This window comes from Crocodylus siamensis, chromosome 3 (assembly GCF_052110815.1).
Source record: "Crocodylus siamensis isolate JL-2025a chromosome 3, ASM5211081v1, whole genome shotgun sequence".
NCBI lineage: Eukaryota > Metazoa > Chordata > Crocodylia > Crocodylidae > Crocodylus > Crocodylus siamensis.
In genome coordinates this window covers 251,402,028-251,423,983 of record NC_143397.1, presented here as the reverse complement: position 1 = coordinate 251,423,983, position 21,956 = coordinate 251,402,028, and the positions used below count along the sequence as shown (strand labels likewise).

Here is a 21,956-nt window from a genome sequence, read left to right as displayed (position 1 = left end):
TGTTCGGCCCCTCCGTTCCACGTCTGGGTTGTGTTGCCAAGAGGACACCTTCCGCATAAATAAAACAGTCCCAAATTGTGACCTGCATGGTGCGTCTGCACAGGGACAGCAAGGTGTCCTCTTCCCCTCCTGCTCCACCCTGCCCTACCATATTGTTGTGGGGAGAGAGCCGCCTCCATGGGGCTATAATACTCTCTTCGGTCCATAATACCTCCCTGCTCCATTCCCACAGCTGCAGCAAAGTCTTTGAGGAGAAGGAATGAAATGTTATATCAGAGATAGGGCTGATGAGAGATGACAGCCTGCCCTAGACCCAAGGGAGGAGGGAGATGCCATCTGACTGCAGCTCACAGACGTGCCATCTAGCCCCACTTCTGTTTCTGGGGCAAAAGTATCCTATCGTGTCAGGGACTTGTGGCAGTGCTGCTATCTAGCTGGCTCATCCATCTCCAAGGATCTCGGAGTGTTTTACAAAGCCAGGAAAATGTAATGATCACTAGTCTGTGCTAGGGAAAATGGAGACGCAGGGGATCTGAATGACCTGCCGAAGGCCAGCATTGAATCATTGCCAGGGCAGGATCTGAGGGTTGGTTTCCCGACTGCTGCAGACATTTCTGCCTCTTCTTCCGTAGGGTGTCTTGGATGCTTAGAGCCAGTGAATCATCCTGCTGAAGGAGTATAGCTTATATTCAGGGAGACTTTGACTCTGTCATTTGGCTTTTCATATTTCCATTTTGTTCTGGCATGGCACAACAGCCTTTCCACTGATCTAGTGACCAAATTCTTCTCTCATTTGTCTTTTAATATTTCCCTTTTGTTCTGGCAGGGCATAATGCAGTGATCTAGTGACCAAATTATTGAGTCAGCTTACAGTCTAATGTTGACTGCCACATTACGATGGAGCGCTATAGAATAGACAAGCTCTTTTACATGGCTAAATTGAACTTCAGAGTGGTGAGAACGGCATCATAATCCTATCCCAATTATTGAGCGAGAACAGCATTCTGGATATTCACACCGTATTTCATAGAAAAGTGATATATTTTGTTTTGGCCAGAGTTCAGCATGTGTTTAAAAACAGCCACGCTCTCCCAATACAGAGAGATCTCTGTGTACACTGTACTCCACATAGCTTTCCTTAGTATTAGTAACAGCTGCACACATGCCATTAAGATAGAGATTTTGCATGGCATATTTCTGGTATCCACTAGTGTGTGTGTGTGTGTGTGTGTGTGTGTGTGTTTTCTCTGGAGACTCTGCACTCTAAAGTTGTGAATAGCACATATTTGCTATGATGATTTGGGTTTTTTTTCCTAAGGCTCTGATTCCCAAAGGGATGAGATTTTACCTGCAAATAATACATAAACTTTCTTGTAAGAGGATTTAACTCTCAAGGCACAGCTCCTACTGTGTGAGCAGTCTGTACCCAGACTGAGCCCTTCTGACTTCAAGGAAGTTCCAGTTGGTTGAACCGCTCCATCTGCCGCGCACGGATGGCTGCCAGGTTTGGGTGCTTCTGTTTTCCTAGTTTGGGATATACGGATGCCAAGTGTCTCTGACCCCGGTTGAATTCGATGAGAGTTTTGGGTGCTCGGCACCACAGTGTTGCAAGTTGAACACTGAAAATGCGAAGTGCACCAAAACTGTAAGTACTTCTGAAAAGCATGTAGTCCTATATTTTTCAGATATCCAGTACTACTTACATCAATGGCAGTCCTTGAATTTTCAAGGATTACAGTATGTTAGTGGTCATCCGGTGTGCAGGATGCTAGATTGCCGCCTAGATTAAGGCGGATCATGGTACTAGAGTGTTGCCATTTTTTGAAGCCCATGTCATCGGTATTTGAAATGGGACTATTTTTGTTCCTATATTAGGATGCCAGGAAGGTCATTTAAACAGTTGCTTCCTTTTCATATAATGCCATATATGGTGTCTGGTCCTGCCCAACTGCTTTACTGCATGAGCAATCATATTCACTTCAGTGGCTATCTTAGGGTTTGGGTGCATGGCATAATTACTCTGCTATAAGCAACCTTGACACAATGGATGTATGATGTGCGCCCGTACCTATGGACATATGATGCACACCCATACACAAATGAAAAAGGTTAGAATCTAATATAGAGTCACCCCAGGAAAAATCAGGATCAAACTACACCAGTACACGCTACACTGATATAGGCATCGTGTGTGCATTTCTATCCTGTGAAAGCTGCTGGTTCCTTGCCACCAGCAGGGAGGGGCTATACCCGTATCTACCGTAGTAGCTACCCAGGGAGAGCTGGTCCTCTGTCTGCTCTGTTATACCAGTATGGTTCATATCGGTGCATAAAACCAGTGCAAGTTACACCAGTATTAGTGGGTCACGTGTCCAGGCCCTTACTCTTGAAAAGAAGGTTGCAGGATGAGGCACAGGGGTGACTGCCAGTAGCTAGAAAACCAGTATTTCTCCAGAAATAAATCCCTGTTCCCTCCACTTGTAGCATGTAATACTACAACCAGTTGCAGAACAGTTGGCTGCTTTTAATCTTCTTCTATGTTGCGTGTCACATACAATGAATCATTTTTATCCAATTCCAGCCAGTCTGGTATGAGATCAAAAATGCTCTTAAATTTATTAAGCAACTATCTGGAGGATGGCTGAAGAACAAGGGGGTACGCAATGGGAGACAGCAACATGATTTAGTTTAGTCAAGGCTGCAGGAGCCCAGCAAAGGGAGATGAAGGACGAGGGAATGCTTTGTTGACGACTGCAAAGGAATATGTGATGAAAGGAATAATCGAATAACTCGTAGCCATGGTTAGGGTCTACAGAACTGCCGATGCTCAGAAGAAACCACCGGCTGTATTACACTTAGATCCAGAAGTGTAACTGGCTGGTGCTGCGGCCTGGGCAGTAGTAGGGCACAGCGCAGGAAAAGCAGCCGGGAGTTTGCTGCTGCAAGGGAGGAGGCAGCCTTTTATTTTTTTTTTTTTGCCACTGGCATGCATTGAGTTGCCATCTAAGCAGTGATTTTTGGTGGCAAAAAAGGAGATGAAATCTACCCCTGCAGCAATGAAGCTCTGGCTCCTGCTCATTTACTGTGCACCACCGCCGCTGCTTCACTGCCATCTCTGCTGTTAACCCAGGAGTTGGACTTGCTGCAGGAAAGGTGCAGGGTGTGGGACTGGGGGAGTGAGGCCTTTCTCCCTTTGGACTCACCCCCCCGCCAAATCTAGTGCTCCCTTCTCAGTATTGCAATCAAAAATGTTGTCAGAAAATGTCAGAAAATGGTGATTCATCAACATTGGCACATTCCCATGGAAAAAGTTTGATTTCAATGACATTTTGCTTTTGCGGGGGGGAGGGGATTGAAATGAACTATTTCTATGTTAGAGTGGAACGTGACAATTTTTTTTAGTTTTGAAATGACTTTCCCTGTTGAATTTTATTTTATATTGCAATTTATAATATAATTTGTAAAGAGGAGGAAAACGATAGCACCAAACAGAACAATATAAAAGGCTAAATCCCTATGAAGCATTTTGATTTATTGAAATAAATGGTTTCTGTTCACCTCAAACTTAAAGCCAGAATTCACCTTTTTTTTTTCCTCCCCCGCCCCCCCATACTTTTTGGGAAGAAAAACAATTTCAAAAGTGTGGAATTTCTCCCCAACAGGGAATCTGTCCAACCCCAGGGAAACAATATCATCATGCTTTTGTATTGATTGGAGGTGAGCTGTCACTTAGAAAAGTGTACTTGGCTCTGGTCACTGGGGGCATTTACAGAAGGTATCAATCACACTAACTTTAAGCACTCTTTAAGCACTTTACACAAAGTGCTTGATGTCACGGTGGGCTCCTCTAGACGTACAGCGAGGATGCTCCGACATGCTGTAAAAGCAGAGAGTTAGAGCCGACCCGATTTAATTAATGCACTCCAGCAGCTGCCAGCATCATGTGCATCAGTGTCTCTGGGCTGAAAAAGGGTGGTGGGGCCCTTTGAACTAAAGCTGGTTCGATAAGCTTTAGTTTAAAGCGCCCCGCCGCCATTATTCAGCATGACTCTCTGGATGCTTTTAATTAGCACAGCTGGCTAATTAAAGACCTTCCCCCCACCCCCATGTCTATTAATTTCTGGTGTTGTCAAAAGCTAATGCAGGGGGGGCTCCTGTGCATGGGGGCTCAGTGCCTCCATGCACTGACAGAGGCCAGGTGGCAGGGGTGCTGTTGCCTGCTTTGTTGGCTGGACTGGTGGAGGCCATCTGCACCCCTAGAGCTGGTACCAGTGGGCACTGGGGACCCTCTCCCTAGGGTGGGGACCCGGCCAGGGCCCCCTGTTCTGATCACTGGCTTGATCGCCACCCCCTTCTGCCCGCAGGGGTGCAGCCAGCCAGTCAGCCAGTCCACTCCTTCCCTGGCTCCTCCCCATGGCAGACCAGGGACATGGCAGGTAACCCTGGTAGGGAACTGTACACAAGTTTCCCAAAGCGCTCTAATTTAGCACACGTTGTTAAGACCTGTTACATTGTAAATACTTCTGGAAAGCAGAAGAGACAGTTCTTGGTTGCTCCTTTGCTCTTTTTCTTCCCTCATTTTCTCTCAATTTCAAATGGCCTCCTTAGGATTTTTCTCTTCCACCCCCTTGATTCTGTTTCCTCTCTGACCTTGCTGTCACCTGACTAGACCACCAGAAGGATGACTGAGGATTATGTAAAAGTAGCTCTCAATATAATGGCCTCTTAATAGCTCTCAGGTCTGCTTCTTATCTTCAGATTTGCATTCTGCAGAGTATCTCAGAAATGAGTAGATGAGGCTCTTGCAGAAATGAGTCACACTACCAGGGGCTGGTAACTGTTTCCAGGCTAATTTTCCAAATTGCCTTACTTTTCCAGACAAATAGATCAAGTAGGGAAGGGTCAGCATTCTCCAGGAGTGCTCAGCACCTACTGAGGGCTGGTGCCTTGCTCTCTAAATCCTCAGGCACCTAACTGGCCTTCACTTGGTCCCAAATTTCCCTTTGTTCCTCTTGTCTTGTCACTTAGCATAACTCCTCCAGGAGAGATGGGAACATTTCTGTTTGTTCACTGCCAATAACAGACATCATCGATTGCATTTTGGAGGTCTCTACGTACTCTGCTTCACGCTTCTAGTTCTCCTCTAGATGCCTTTCTCAAAGGGTTTAATAGCCTCTTTTCTCTCCTGGGGTTCTGAAATATGGCAGGAATTGATGTTGATGCACAGCCTCGTGTGCCTGTCCATTCTGGATGGGCAACTGGATCCTTGAAATTAGGAAATGAATTGGCACAGTATACTTTGTTCCATAGCTTACCATTAAAACAGGATTGGTGTTCAGGGTTTTCAGTGCTCATTGTGCTTGGTCAGGTGGGATTGGCCAAATGGAAGTGCAGTAAGTCCCTTTTTGAGGGTAAGCGCCTTCTTTTCCAACAACTGCGGTGTCCTTCTCTTCACCCTACAACCAACTGCTCCAGACTCCTCTCTTTCTGCATTGTACCCCAAACTTGGGATCATTCCTATAGGATCATCTTCCTTTCTGTCCACTTTCTGGATCCTTTTAATGCTGTTTTGGGTCATTCACAATATCTAGGAATTGGAAGAAGGCTCCCAGGAGGAAGAGGTTCCCTGCCAAAATTCCCACCCCTTTATGTAAAAGACGGGGGATTGGCCTACTGCAGGGAGGTAAGAAAGAGGAAATGGTTCTCTCTAAAATAGATACTTTGTAAATGGTATCAACTAATTACTAGGGCTGCCACTGCCATGCGACAGCTAGTAAGCTCCACGAACTGGTCTCTGAAGCTTGTCTTAGGGAATGAGTTATAGGTTACATTTGCTGATTGAATGCCAATGAGTGGATGGCTGGGAGGAGCACAGGCCTCATACTTTGTACTGGAAAGCTATGGATACAGAGCTAGCAACAGGCATTCAAAATGGACGCGGGTGAATTTGGGCTTACAGCTCCTTGGCATGGGAAAGCAGATCCATTGTATGGGGAGTAAAACCCTGAGCTTTCTAAGTTAAGTCCTTTTAAAAATGACCTAGCCTAACTGGTGGTGGTAAGGGATCATCAGTTTGGTTGTGAGAGTCCCAGTTTACTTCACAGCATTGCATTTCTAGTGCTATGCTTTGTGGGCAAGCAGCTGTGCACAGACAGCTCCTGGAACAGGGATGTTTTCAAGTGGAATTCACCCAAGCTCTGAGCAAATCTAGGAACTAGTTCAAGCTGCCAACTTTTGAGTCTGGAGTAAGAGCTTCTCCAAAATCAGCTTATTTTGGCCTGTTACAGACAGAGACCCAAACTGTGAAATTTAGATGTGGATCTAAATTTTGCTGAGACTTGGAGTTAGGGGGTTGGACCATTTCCTAGTACAAAAGCATGCTGAATCAGGAATATAGCATCGTAGGAAAGTGGGGCTGGAAGGGACCTCATGAGGTCATCTAGTTCAACCCCTTGCTCAGGGCAGCATCATCCCTAACTCATCAGACTGAATTAGTTCATTGTGTTTGTATTAGATTTGTTGCAGACCTGCACTTTTGGCTTTATTTGTTTTTTGACTTTGGCTTCACTTGAACACAGAGTTTGACATGAAGGTTGTGGCATCGGTGGGGGAGGTGAACCCACATGGATTGGAACCAAGGAAATGATTGCACACACCCCACTGAAGCAAAACGACTGTTTCTGCTCTGCTGCCGCTCTGCCCTCCGTGAGGCTGTGAGCATCTTGGAAGTAGGGCAGAATGGGCTTGTCAATAGGATAGGGCTGAGTTGGGTATACTGTTACTTTCAGAGCCTCTAGGAGAAATGCCGTCTGCTTGGGTGACAACTTCTGCAAGGATTTTTCAAGTGATGGATGAAACCACTTCTAGGTCACAAAAGCATTCATTGGCACTACATAGTCCACTGCAAAAAAAATCTCTCTTTTGTTTTGCTTTGAAAGATTTAGGAGTATATGGATATGTGCGGCCAAAAAACAAAAAAAAAGATTTAGGTTTATGGGCAGTTACTTCAGTAGCAAGAGCACAATTTGAATGTTAGAGCATGCAAGTGGGATTCAGAAGGTTCAGGTCTTAGACAGTGTCTCTGGTGCACAGAGTGTGATCTGAGATATGTCACTCATCCTCTCTGTGACTTGGTTTCCCAACTAGAAACTGGTACTTATGGTAAGAAAAATTTTCTTACAGATTGCATACAGTTCCTTTAGGGTGCCTTGAAGTAACGGTATGCTTTCCCTTCCTACCCACTGCCCCATCTGGTTTGGGGTTTTAAAGACCTCTTTTAACAGTGTATGCACATGTGGGCATTCTTGCCCGACGGTGGTACTGTACCGCATCATGTAGAGAGCAGGATGCTGCAGTGATGAGGTGGGCAGTACTAGGGGAGGACTATAACTGGCCATGGTGTGGCACTGGCTGCACCTCTGCTACAAAAGAAATGGGAAGGCGCACTAATAGCAGTTACCCTTTCTACTCTGAGACCGAGTACAACTACTGTTTCTATGCCAGGGGCTGTTCCTGCTTCCAGGCATCCAGCTGCTTCTCCCCTGAGGGCCCAGTGCCATCCCAGCTGTATCAACAAAGCATAAAGTCTTTTGTGCTGCCAGGAAAGAAGTCTGATAACACCTGTGCAGAGTCCAGGCTTTGTTATTCTGGGTTGCATCAGGGAGGTTGTTCTGCTGTCAAACAATTATGGTAGGGCTCTGACTTAACTCTTCCACTACCGAAAGGCTTTGAAAATATCAGTTTCTACTCTCCTCTTCTCTTTGGAGGGGGAGGGGACCAAAAGGGGGGTGGCCTTTGAGGATAGGGCTGTACCATGCTTTTAAATGCTTTTGTTATGGTCCCCTTTGGTGGCGGATTGAGGAGGAGCCTAATGTGCCAGAACGCAGTGTTGTTTTCATTCTAATGCCCTCAGTAAATGGGGGGAAATAGTCTTCAGAAATGGGCTGCGTGTTAAATAAATTCATGTCATTAGAACTGCATGCTCTATAATAGCTTGTGCTTTAAAAAAAAAATCCCATAAACAATGACTAAAGCATTCAAAGTCCAAGCTAAGTGAAATGTTTTGGTTCAAAACTTTCTACAGGAAAATGCAAGTATTCAGCCAAACTTGAACAAAGACATTTGGGTGAAAAATCCAAGTGTCGGCTCCTAAATTCCGTCCCTATATACAGTACACAAGACTGAAATCTGGTCCCTTGGGACATGGGCTACCACAACATCCTATGTGCTGTGTGTAGCTTGTGGCTGCAGAGAACCCAGGAAGGCTCCAAGTGGCCTGTTTGGAGAAACAAAAGGCCCATGGAAGATATTACAAATTCAGCCAAGCGCATCATCCATAGCTGGTTATTTGCAGCTCAGATCCAGACCTATGAGTGGTGTTTTGTACCTTAATTAAAACAAAGGTATCTTTATCAAGAAACTATGGCAAGTATGTGCTGGCATCTTTTGCAAACATAATCCCTGACTTCCTTTTGATTTAGCAAATGGGCTTATGTTAAAATTGATCCTCCTCCCATGGTCCATTTGTGCTCACTTTCTGCACTGAATTACATACCTGGCCCTGTGCCAAGCAGTGCTCCCCCATCGGGATGATGAAATCTCAGCTTCAGTGATGCTCATTTATGTTTTACAGTGTGCCATTTACTTACTACAATGGGCTCAGGAGACTTAACGCTTTGGTGAGATGTTATCTGAAGATTCAGATTGCTGTCAAACCCTATTATGCTATCTTTGGTTCACTTCTCACATAGCTGGTAAGGGGAACCAGTCCAGGTTAAATGGTGCACGCCAGTTAGGATGAGAGATTTCCCCAAGCAGTGGGCTCAATTTTAGGATGAGAATCACCTGGGAATTTGTCGGCTTGATCCTGTCAGATAACTTCAGGGTAAGAATTCAGAGTGGCTGGCATTTTACCTATTCCTTTCCAAATCAGCCCCCCCCCATATCACATTTCTGTTTTGGGGGAGTCAATTTCTGAATGAAGGCAGTTTTCATTTTGCTGAACTTCCATTCGGGGTGCTGACAGATGTGCAGCTCCCTGTTGTAACTCATGGCGCTTCACCGGCAGTGCCATGAGTTACAGCAATCCCCCTGACCCAACAGATGTTCTGTTTTGGGTCCAGGGGGTTGGGGGATCAAGCTCCAGTTTGGAGCCAACTATGTATTTGCAACCTCTCTCCCCTAACCTCTCTCCCCTAACCTCTCTCCCATCCTCCCCCCCACCCCATCTCCGGTGCTATCTTCAGGAGGGGAGGGAAGGGAGGGAGCTTGGTTTGGGGTTTTTCCAGCCTGCACTGGAGGTGAGGGGGTTCAATCCACCTCACCCCCCTCCAGCACAGGGTGAGCAAACCACAGATGGAAGTCCCTCCCCTCATACCTCTCTTCCCATCCTGAATGCAGCACCAACTTGTAGTGTGAATTAACCGCAGTTAATGAAGGCAGTTTACTTCTGCAACACTTTCATCTGAACCCTCATGAAATGAAAGTTCATTCACCTTTAAAGCACCTTTAAAGCACTCTGCAGCCATGCACTTTTGTCAGCGCATGGCTGTAGAGCCCTTTCAGGGGCCAATCATGTGACAAAACGTCACTTCTGTCAATGCCTTCATTGCTAGACTGTATCAAAGAGTGAATAGACTGGGAGTAGGCCCAAATTGAAAGAAAAATAAAAATGAACCAAGAGATTTTGCTTTGTTTGTTTTTTATATCACGATTTATAAATCAAGAGTAATTGAAGTCAGGAATAATCCTTCTCAGGAAGAATGAGAGGGCTACATACAAAAGATCAGTGAAGTGCCACTGACATTTTGAGAAACATGTGAGCTGCGTTGCTCTCTGTTTAATTCCTTCCCACCTTCTCCATCTGTAGATCTTGTTATCAGTCAGCAAGCCAGGCAGGAGTGTGTGATAGCTAAGTGGCATGCAGTCCCTCAAGGTTCACGATTACATCTTCCGTTTTCATCTGAGGTACTTTAACAGACAATTGCTTTACAAAGTGCACTGTGTTCTCTAGCTTAGGTAGTGGGGATCTGGAAACTATATCCCAACACCTGACCTGTTTGGTGGCTTTTAGAGATATGGGGCTGCTCATAAGCGTGTGATTTGATCTCTTGACTTGCTGTGTGCATGTAAGCCTGCCAAGAGCATAACGTGTGATGGAAAAATATTGTTCAGGCAAAAAATATAAAGCATTCCGTGGGTGCGTCCACATGCGCAGTTAATGCGACTGAATAAACTCCAGTGCAGTTTGTACTGGAGTTTATTGCTCCTGGGTGCTTCATTTACATGTGCACCTGGGACTGCAGTGTGTTGAGCTGGGTTGGAGCAGCTCGAGCTGGCAGTGGACCCAGGGGGCCTGGGGCTGCTCTGACCTGGCCCAACAGATTGCAGAGGGGCTGGATGGGGCATGAGAGTGCTTCATTGCTGGGCTAGCTGGCAGGCAGCCAGTGTCTACACATGCACTGCGGTGCACTACATAGCGCCGCTGTAGGATAGTACTTGCATTGACAAATACTATCTTACGGCAGCTTTTATTAGTTTGCTGTGGTCCAATTGGACTGCATGTGTAGACACTGAGACTTTAGTGCTGAGCTAATTAAATGTCTCCTGTAGACATGACCTGGGACTCCTTCCTGTGGTGGAAACAACATTTGGTATTGCCTCACTCCCATGATTCTGCATGCCTGGCATAAATAGTATTGAACAATGCCAGAAGTGAGGGATGACAACTCTGTGTGCAGTGTGGTAAGACAGGGACTTAGATGAAGGAGATACTCTGAAAGGAGGGACTTAAAAATGAGACGACTTGCTGGCTTGGTGCGGTAGCCCATTGTCCTTCTTTTCTGAAAACAGCCCAAAGTTCTCCAACAGGCTTTGAACAAAGAAGAGGCATCTTGCTGTTCTCCTCTTTCAACACCTGGCAATTTTTCCCTTTAGTTGGCTTTATTTTGTATCCTTTAGTCTTCAAATACCTTGGAGGAGGCAGTACCAGAGAGAGGGGGACAGAAGCAGCCTCAGTGTCCCCCACTGCAGTGAGCTCGGTGTAGCTAAGTGTCACCTTGAGTGCAAAAGCAAAAAGTTTTTTTCTGCCAGTGATATCCAGCTCAGGCAGCTGATTATCTGTGATCCATATGCTGTGTCTAACCGTTCAGCTGCAAAACCTGCCTGCCCAAGTGCATTAACTATTAGGCAACCCAAGTAAATTAGGAGTTAAACAAACTGTATGCATCACGGTTTGCAGATGCTAAGTTTTCACTGTATTCAGGATGCTTCCACTTGTGGGAAAAAAACACAGCATTAATTAGGTCAGTAGTCTGAGCGTTAAGCTTTTGCTAAATTGATAAAAAGAAAATAATAATCCAACCACAGCAAAATTAACATAATTGCTATTGTAACTAGTTTAGAGCAAAGAATGTAGTGGAGGGCATAATATATCGGGACTTGAGAACTGTATCAAAAGCCTTTCTTGCTATTTTCTTATGCGTAAACTGCTTGATAGAATTACCATTGGCTGGGTACGTCATTGGCTGAACAGCCACAAGAAAGGGTGACTGGAAATGGCTCTGTGTAAAAACGGCAGGAGGCCTGGGCTAGGATCCCACAGAGTCTCTTCTGGGGCTGATGGTACTTAATGTTTTTTTTTCAGTGCAGGACTAGGGAGCTTCCTGACCAAGTTTGCAGGTGGCACAGCTCTGGGAGGATTTGCAAGCGCCTTGGAGAACAGAGGCAGGGTTCAACAGTGCCTTAGGAAACTGGAGACCTGAGCTGTAGATGACAATCGGAAGTTCAGCAAAGGTGAAGTGCTACAGCTGCATGTAAAATAAATGCATTTGTACAGAATGGGGGTTAACTAGCACTGCTGAGGAGGTCCGGGGGTTATGGTGGATAACAAAGTCAAGATGACTCAACAGTGCAATGCACCTCTACATGAGCACACGCAGCAAAGGCACTTTGGGAGTATGTTACCAGAAGCATAGTGTGCAAGACAGGGGAAATTATGATAGAGTTGGTATACTTGGTGTCGGTTAAGTTTTAGCTGGAGTACTTTGTCCAGTTCCGGGTAGAAACTGGAGAGGATGAAGTGAGGACAAATGTGATTATAAGTTTGGAATGAAATACAAACCGCACCAGGCTGATTGTGTAAAGCTGGGTATGTTTGTCCTAGGCAAAAGGAGATTGAGGGACATAATCCTAAAATTGACCTGCGATACTTATCACCTAAGGGAGGTGGGGACATGCTATTTGAAAGGCTGACAAAAAGGAGAGAGAGAAACGAGTGTCATTGGGGACCTCAAATGATTTGGCTTTCTTGGTTTCACATGGACACCTGCAGGGAAGAAATCTGATTTTTTTTTTTTTTTTTCTTCCCTCTATTTATTTTTGTTGTTGTTGTTTTTTGCTAAATCAGGCCCTTTGCAGTATATCCAGAGTCTCCAAAGAGCCCTGTAAGGGAGACGTGGCTTGTCTCCAGTACAACATCACCTGACTCTGCAAGATATTTCACTTAGTTTCCTATTGCCTGACAGTAGAGGACAGGGCAGGGCAGAGCGAGGAGAAAGGAACCTTTCCCTCACCTTCTTAAATGTTCTCCTGCACTTTGAAGTGACTCTCAGGCTTGATTTGGTTAAATCTCTGTATGAAAATCACCGTTTTCACTCTGTTCCTGATGAGACCCATACAGTCGTCTCCAGACTAATACAAGGAGAGTATTCCTTTATTTCTTATTTTGCGTCTGTTTAGCAGCCCACCCTGCCTCAAGCGATAGAAGGTAGCTCTGCGTTCTGGTCTGTCTTTGAGGTCCCTGTATATTTTTACCTATCTTATGGCTCCACACACTTTGTGTTGGAAGGCATAATAAAAATGATTTTTCCAGACTGCTGGTTGCATGGAGTAGAAGCAGACTTCTAAAGCCCCTTGTCCCTTGCCAAAAAGCTGGAGGTTTAACCCCATCGGAGCTACTGCCGAATTGGGAAAAGCTTTTCGCTGAGCACCTACTGCAGAAATCCCTTGTGCTGCAAACTTTGGCTGCCAGGATTCAACTTCTAGCATTTGTCTGAGCAGCAAGGGGAGTGCGAATGATGCTGAGGAGTGGACTCCACCCCTCCTGCACGCAACTGGGAAGGCAATACAGCGCCAGGAAGCTCCTCCAGCATCCCAATGCTTTCGTTCTGGGACAGACATGCTTTTCCCCTCTCTCCTACCCCCCCCCCCCCATTTGGGATGGCTACTTTGTGGGGGAAGATGCGAGTCTGGTTTGTGAGTAGAAATGGTAATTGAAGTCTACCGAGGTGAGAATTCCATGCAATTATATACAATTACTTAAGTTTATCAGGGGTGACCACCAGTACCTGGGGGAATGTTTGTTCACCAGAGCGCCCCAAGGGATGACGGGGTCAAACGGTCATAAGCTACTACACGAGCATTTCAGGCTGGACATAAGGAAGAATTTCGTTACTGTCCGAGCCCCCAAGGTCTGGAGCAGTCTGCCAGTGGAGGTGGTTCAAGCGCCTACATTGAACACCTTCAAGAGTAAATTGGATGCTTATCTTGCTGGGATCCTATGACCCCAGCTGACTTCCTGCCCTTTAGGCAGGGGGCTGGACTCAATGATCTCCCGAGGTCCCTTCCAACCCTGATGTCTATGAAATATATGAAATCCTACCCCGCCTAGGAAGCCTAAATGCAATGCTGCTTTATCTTATTTTTGAGTCCCTGAACATCCATTCAAATCTATCTATTTTTGCATTGTGTTTTCATCTTAGCCTTAAGGCTAAGACATAGAGGAGCCACAAAAAGAATAAGGACTCGCCCACCTTTCTGTATTTCCAGATATTCAGAGACTCCAGCTAAGTGGAGTGGAGTTGCGTTTAGGTGCCTAATTGGTGGAACAGGATCTGACCTGTAGTGTTCAAACGCTAAAGTACTGAGCATTTTAAGTCACAGGTGTGTAATACTTGTAGGTAATTTTTGTCCCATGGCCACTGACTTCAGTGGAACCATATTTTCATGGCCCAGCTCTTGAAAAGCAAGTCTTTTCAGATATGTCTGGCTCAGTATCACCAGTCATCTGCAGATGCAGGTCTCGAATTCTCGATAACAAGTGCGGAAGTGACATTTATTTTTTAGTTGGTTCATTATCAGTTACCAGTAGTTACTAACCTCATTGTATTATATGGCAGTTAGAGCTCATCAAAGCATTGGACAATTATTAACTAATTAGTTGAAGCCTTATTATCATGTGAAAGGTCCTGTTGGTTTTCTTATTACCTAGGCTTTATTATCTGGGAAGAGTTGTACTGGTTACAGACTAGAAAACTCAAATAACGTGGCTAGCCAGCACATTGTGGACACCCATGCTGAAGTTTTGCATAGTGCAACCTATAACATTTCATTTGCTGATTCTTGCATTAAGCCTTATAACTTGAGGAGTGTAGGAAAAAAAAAAACTTGATGATCAGCTTTTTCCTATATTTGTACAACTGAAAGGAGGAGACTTCTGTGCATATGAGACTGGGTTTGTTGTGATGTTTAGAAAAGGTGTTTTTGTGACCTCATCCAGATTGTGGGAATGGAAAGAGTACTGATAAAAGACTCTGCGTTACACGTCAGTGTTATGAAAGTGGCAGCCATGGAGAGGACTATTTATGCTTTCAAGCACCAAGTTACAAGCCGATCAACACTCAGCGGTTGAAAAATTTCCTTTTTGTTTGGTTTTTAAAGTTTCTTTCCAAGAAAAACACGATCTAACACAAGAGATAATTGGACTGAAAAGCAGCTTCTACATGAGAGATTGTTCCCAGATGAGGGGAAAAAGGCACGTTTTACGAGCAGTGAAAATACGGCAATTTAAGGGATTGATATGCTGTAGTGGCCGATGTACATGTTTTATTATTGATAAAGTTAAGCAAGTTGGGTTCTTGGAGCCTCGAACGCAAAATGCTGGAAACAATAGACCTCTATTAAGGCAACAGAAAATCAAGAATCACTGCTTGCTGCAGGCGTAGATGAACTGTAAATGACTTGGGAATTGTTCGGTTCCTCCTGTTGCAGAAGCCTGCTTACAAAATCTACCAATTTAAAATGCAGATGCTGTTCATGTTTGAACATTATTTATCATTTTTGGCCTTTTTTAGGGTTTCCCCAGGTGATGTGGCTGAGTTTTTCTGGGAGGGGTGTTTTGCATGGTGTGTTTTAAGCTTTGTGGGAAACTGCACAGCTAGGTGGAATGAATGGGCAGTGCTCCAACTAGTCGCTCTCTATGCGCCCCTTTGTGTAAGGGGTATGGGTGGTGTGGAATTAAAATTCCCAAGGGCTTGGGCTGTAATTAATGACTGCCTTGGGGAAGTTGCTCCTGCACACCTGAGATGCAGAGGTCCTGTAAAACTTCTTGGCTGCAGTAGAAATGGAAGAGCATAGTACAGCCTGGGCCAAGCCTCTTCCAGAGCAGTCTGTTGTGTTGGACCCAAGCCTTGGCTCCTGCATACTTCCAAGCCAACTGGGCCTGAGCTGTGCCCAGACACTGTTTCTCATTTGAACCTGTCAAGAATGCTCTTTGGGGGCAGTCTCTCTGTCTGGCACCTCTCTGTCAATCATGGGCCTAGCTGCCCCATGGCCAGTGCTGATCCCCTGCATTTCCTTAGTAGCTTATACATATTCTTCCAAAAACTCCACCCCCATGGGCATTCCAGGTTACCGTTTTACCCTTCATATGGTGGTTGAATCAAGGAAAACATTGGCTGGGCAAAAGACCTTCTTAGAGATGTGTTTGCAATGGTAAAAAGCATAAGAGAAATACAGATGTGGGCTAAAAATAAACACCTGCATATGCAGTTCTCTCCTCTTGGCTTCTCAACACTCTTGAGAGCCCATGGGGTCTTAGTCCATGCCCTTGAAGGACTACAGGTCCCTTTTGCCTCTCCTGATGAATGCTCTAGTTCTGGGGTGGTGGTTCCCATTGCTGGAAGGAGTCTCTTTTTAAAAACAGGCTGTAATACTTCTTCTGTCTTCCTTATGGGGGGTTTCCATCCCCTAGCCCTGCCTTGAGGAGTCTCTGAAACAGAGCTATTATGTCCTGGAGCACCCGGTCAGCAGCCCCTTTTTCAGGACAGTGGAAGGCGAGTCCGTGGTGGCAGGCCTCAACCGCAATTCAGCATGGTGGCTACAGCTCAGGAGAAAAAGACGGCCTCAAGGATGTGCTCAGCAGGGAAGTGGAGATGCACTGGGTCCTTTCGAAGTACAACAATGGTGGGCATGGACATAACCCTAAAATTGGCCCAGATGTACTTATCACCTTACAGAATTGAGCCATACAGCATGGAAAGGCCCAGGAAAATGCAGCAGTCAGACAGGGTGTGTTTTGAGTCATTGTTTTGGATTCTCCTGCAGATGCATCCTGGCCCCTTGTGGAAAGCACGTTTTTTACCCATCCAGCCATTTCGGCATCTGCTTGAGTTGGAGAGCTTTCCAGGGCAGGGCAGAGTTCAAGGTCGCAAAAGGCCATAGAAAATTACTTTCAAAGGTGCTGAACGCCAAGAGCTCCAAAGGAAGTTGCAGGGAACTGCATAGGCTCAGCTTCTCTGAATACTAGATGCACTGGTTGATGTGCAAAGTTTGTTCACGTGCAATGCAGAGATCATGCATGAAAAATAAAGCCTAGACTTTGCATGATCTGGTTATTAAGCCTTGCTCCCTGAGCATTTTGTTTCATTCACTGGTAATTCTAGTCATTGTTGCTGGTCTGGGGATTCATTCAGGTTGCGATCTGCGTTTCACAGCATCTATGCCCCTGCAGCCAGCAATATACAGGCTAATAGGTGGTGAGGGAGATCATGAAATCATAGAGAAGCAGGGCTGGACGGGTGCTCCCTAGGTTGTCTAGTCCAACTGCCTGCCTGAGGCAGGATCATTCCTATCCCATCCAAACCATCTCATTCAAGTCCATAATCTAAACTCTTAGTAAAACCATAGTCAACCTGGACGCACTAAAGGACATAACACCCTAACCTCCCATAGTTAAAGCAGGGGGACTATGACAGCCAACATCCTTCTTCTGTAAAATGTTGTTAATATTTGCTGAAGAAATCCCAGGAAGAGGGCTACAGAGGAAGGCAAAAACCCCCACAGTCCACACCAGTCTGACCATGGGTCAAATTCCTTCCTGACCCCAAATAGGGTGATCCGTTTGATCCTGAGCAGAGGGGCAAGACGTGGTTTAGCAAGCGACCCTTTAGTAGTATGGCTTATGATATCATGTGGTCACTGTTAATTTTCAAGCCTTGGGATCTCAAGGACTGAAAGTATAAAGGGTTTCAGCTAAAGGAGTAAGCTTTCCTGCGTGGTAGCTGTGGTTGTCTTATAATCTTTGTGGATCAGCCAACGGAGAGAATGGGTTGTATACAGTAAACAGCAGTTATTTGCCTAAGTACAAATAACAGTGCTCATTTGGTGTGTGCGAATCAGGACCCTATTTTAGGGGAGGAGAGAAAAAGGCCCCGAACTCTGAGTTTGCCCTAAACTATTTGAACAGATCATTTAGATGTTGAGGTGGTTTTTTGGGTCATTTTCTTCTCCAGGAGATGAGTGTGGAGCTGTTGATTAAATGATGCAGAATATCCTCCTTGTATAACCCTTCTGCTGGGCTGGGTTCCAGCTTTTCTTGATTTCCTATGTTTCATACCTCTGCAAAAGATATTAATTCCATGTTAATTATCATATTGGGGTCAACTGAGACAACAGATTTGGTGTGTGATTTTTATATGACTTTTATAGCACATTCCCTGCTACTCATTGAATATTCAATACTTATTTCTACAAATTTAGAAGGAACAAAGGCCAACCTGGTTACACTTATGTCTATAAAATTAAATACCTTAATAAGTGGCTTCATTTTCAGCTGGACAATATAAGCAGGAACTAGGGAATGTCAGTAGGGAGGAAGTGTAAAGTCGTCGTACAGCCTTATTGAGTTTATTACCGGATCCTAGATCCAGACTTTAAAAAGGTGGTTGCAAAATTGGGAAGGTTAGAAAATTGCTGCAGAATTATTCAAGATGTGGAGAATAGTGAACGGCTTAAATTCCATTTCTTTCATTTATTGAAGAAGAGGTTAAGAGGGGATTGGGTCATGGCTCTACTGTCTGAAACAAGGTATAAAAATGTGATTGCACTGAAATCTTTTCATTAAAGAGGTGTAACCCAGCAGCTAGGAAGCTGGGGCAGCGGTGGTGACTCTGGGGTGCTGGTGCTGGTGGCGAGGCCATTTGGCAGCAGTGGCAGCTGTTGTTTTTCTCCACAACCCCCTAAGTTCATTTAATACCCCTAAGTCAGCACTGGGGGCTGCTTCCCCAGTTACCCTGCCTTAGTTATGCTGCTGTTTCACACCATACCATGAATGATCAGTGGCCTGGGAGATGAGTCTTATGAGGAAAGGCTCAAAGAAGTCGGATTATTGAGCCTGGAGAAGACTAATGGGGGATTTGATAGCAGTCTTCAAATACCTTAAGAATTAAAGACAGGATGGAGATGGGCTTTGCTCTATGGCTGTAGGGGACAGGGATCAGTGACAGCTTCAAGCTGAAGCAAGGGAATTTCAGGCTGGAGATTAGGAGGAACTTCTTGGCTATCAGGCATTGGAACCGGCTACCTGGAGAAGCGGTGGAGTCTCCATCCTTGAAAACTTTCAAAAGCAGGTTAGACAGACACTTGGCTGGGATGGCTTAGTTGCGGATGCTCCTGCCTTGAGCAGGTGGCTGGATTAAGTGACTTTGAGGTCCCTTCCAGCCCTACTTCCCTATGGTCCTATGAAAATTGCATTGAAGGAAACATTGCTGGTAAAATCTGCCCCAGACCCACCCCTTCTGTACGTAACCATCACCCCATCTCTTTAGCCCCCTGAAAACCGTTTTTTTGGTACCCCACTATTTTTTACAGCCTTGGTAAGAACATACAAATTTGGTGCCCATTTCTTGAAATGCAGGAGGATTTGACCAACTTTTTATTTTTATATGACGCTACCGCTCTAGTGAGGAATTTTGTACGCATGTAGGGAGAGAGCACGTTCTCTACCTGGACTGGTGTGATGAGAGCACGATAGTAAATGGTGATGGTGGAGAGAGATGCAACATGGCAGCGAAGGAGTTGGGCTCTTCAGTCTGGCACGTGTCCTGCTAATTCCAAGAGTGCCCGTTTAGTGAATTAATATGAAAGAGATAAAGGGTATGTGAGAGTGAGGTTGGGATGGCATGTAAGCCACTGCAGATCTTCCCCTGCAAACTATGACATACAGGCCAGATCTGGGGATGATGAGGTTGGATCCATCCTATGGCATCAGGGATCAGTGGCACGCAGGAGCACGGCACCTTCTCCACCCTGTGCTGTGCATCTCTCTGCTGCATACTGCTCTCTAGCCTCCCTATTTCAGAGCTCATTTACTCCTGCTGCTGAATTTTCTATTCCTCATCAGTGCTGGTGCCAGAACTCAGTTGCATTTGATGGTGAGAGTAAGCACGGCAGCAGTAGGGGCCATGAGAGTGAGAGAGCACAGAGCAGGAAGGGCTTGGCAGCCTACAGCGGCTGTGGAGTTGCAAGGCCTGCTGTCCTTAAAGGTTACCTTTTCATTGACTCGTCCCAGATCACAGGGGAGAGCTGTGCCACAGGATGGATGAGTTTTCTGCATCTGGAGATTGCTGGCTAGTCATCCTTCCATCCTGGCATGTGGGCCCAGCTTAACGCCCCCAGAGCCAACTCTGGATATACATAAATTCACAGGGGAGGTGGGCCTGTGTAGTGGAGAGAGACCCTTGGGATTGGCAGGTCTGGTCTCACTCATAACCTTGAGAAAGTCAAGCTTCCCAAGGAACGAGACTGGAAATGCGTGAAAGAGAAACTTGAGTGCTGGGTGAGGGAACCAGATATAACCCTAAAGAAATGCCTCCAGATAGCAAAGCAAAGGATAGGCTTCTCGGCCAAAAGGATCAATTCTTTTTTCCAGTCTTTTTATTATAGCTACATGAAGCCATGAGATGAACTGGCCAGGCGATGTGGGCCTGAATGCCGACAACAGGCATATACAATACAATTTGAACGATTCTTCTTTGCATCCAGCCACACCACCATTGCTATATCACTACCATTATCAGTGGATTCATTCAGCTCATTGGTGGAAAATAGATGGTAGTAAATGAACCAGAGCATTTGGAACAATTTGAATTTGTGCTTAGATGTCCTTTTCCACTTCCTTTTGATTAAAAGTATGTACCTCCAGCTGGTCAGTTGGGTGACTACTTTGGGACGACTCTTAGATTCCTTGCTAACGCTCAGTTCTCACATAGCAGCATCTGTGAGCAATGCGTAATCCTTTCTGGCTGGCTAAGAGAATCCCTCCTATCCTGGCAGGTGATGGTCTCACCTCAGTTACTCAAGCCCTTGGCACTTCTCAGTAGGACTATGGCAAGGAAATGTAATGCCTGAATGCGTAGGAAAAAATAACTTGTATAAAATGCTGCAGCGTGCCTCCTCAGCAGCAAATGCAAGCAAATGAAATCTATCCTCTTCTTGAGGACAATCAAATTGTGCTTAACATTTCAGTCTTTATCTGCAGAACTCTCTGTAGCTTTGGCTCAGGATATCAGAGAGTTTGCCTGAAGGTCCAGGGTGAAGAGCGTGGCTGGCGGACGGATCCTGTGAAAAAAGGGTTGGACCTCTTCTGTGTGGGCACCGGAGGAGGAAGGCCAGCCCAAAAGTTGGACATGAAGCTGAAGGGGGCAGCAAGAGATGGCCAATGGGCATAGACATGCATAACACTTTGAACAGCCTAAATGTAGTTTAAACTTGTAAAGGACTGATGTACAAGCTGATAAACCTATTGAAAGCTGCCTGGCTTTCCCAGTGGGCTTGGGAAATCAAGTACTGTTTTCAAGCAGTTTACTGTGAATCCATTCAGTATTATGTGTGGCCAACAAGAATTCTGCGACTTGGGTCTACTTGGCTCCTCAGGCCTCCACGCTGTATTGCACCCCATGAATGACTAGTGCCTCCCAAGACTGGGGGGGAGGGGTGCCATTTGTAGGCAGCAGCATTGGTGGCAAGTGGCAACCACCTGCAGACACTGGCGGTGGCAAGGGGAGGTGGGGATGGTGAGCAGGGACCATCCTTAGATGCCAGTGGCGGTGACCAGTGACTGCCTGCAGAAGCTGGCAGCAGTATCGGCCAATTGCAGGGGGGGCACATGCCCCCCCATGCCTTCCCTATGAGTCGCCTATGCCTCACTCCTCCCCCACAACAGCTATAAGTATCTTTTCTGATATTCAGCCAGAACCCCCATGCTCCCCCTTGAACTCCTTTTACCTTTTGTTGGCACTTTCCATCAATGAACTCCCTTGCTCAATAACAGTTCTCTAATAACCAGCTGTGGCCACGTTCTCGACTTGACCACAGCCTTCATCATGTGAACTCAAAAGTGTGGGCCCAAATCGTCCCTCCCCCTCACCAGAAGATCAGACAAGAACACTACAGACTTTGGTCAACTGGAGACTCTTGACATTTACTGAATTCATGTTCAGGAGAGAAGGGAAATCCCCAAGCCACAGATCACCCGCCCCCTGGGACGTCCAAAGCGTGGGGGTGAACACCCCCCACAACTCATACTGTGCAAGGTATAGTGGGTTGGGTGTTTGCTCCCCACAGGGGCGTGAAAGCCAGAGCACTTCACACAACTGTGAACCATTTCCAATCAGTGACATCTGGCAATGGTTCAATTGCATCCATCCATGCCCAGGCGTCTATGCGATTAAACCACTAGCTGCAGCACCTCTGCAAAGAGTTGTCCTAATAAGGAGCCCGTTTCATGTTGATGGAGTCCTGCCTGTTATCACCCAACACACAGTGCATGAAAAAAACCGTCAGGGCTGAAGCCAGGCAATGCAAGTTTTCCTCTCCTCCCTTTGCAGGGGGTGTTTTGT

The 21,956-nt window shown here is 45.8% G+C and overlaps 1 protein-coding gene across 1 annotated transcript in view; it reads left to right on the top strand.

Moving 5' to 3' along the window:
- The window catches only part of FAM135B (family with sequence similarity 135 member B), a 310,367-nt gene that overhangs the window by 14,171 nt on the left and 274,240 nt on the right, over window positions 1-21,956 (top strand). The window lies entirely within an intron of this gene.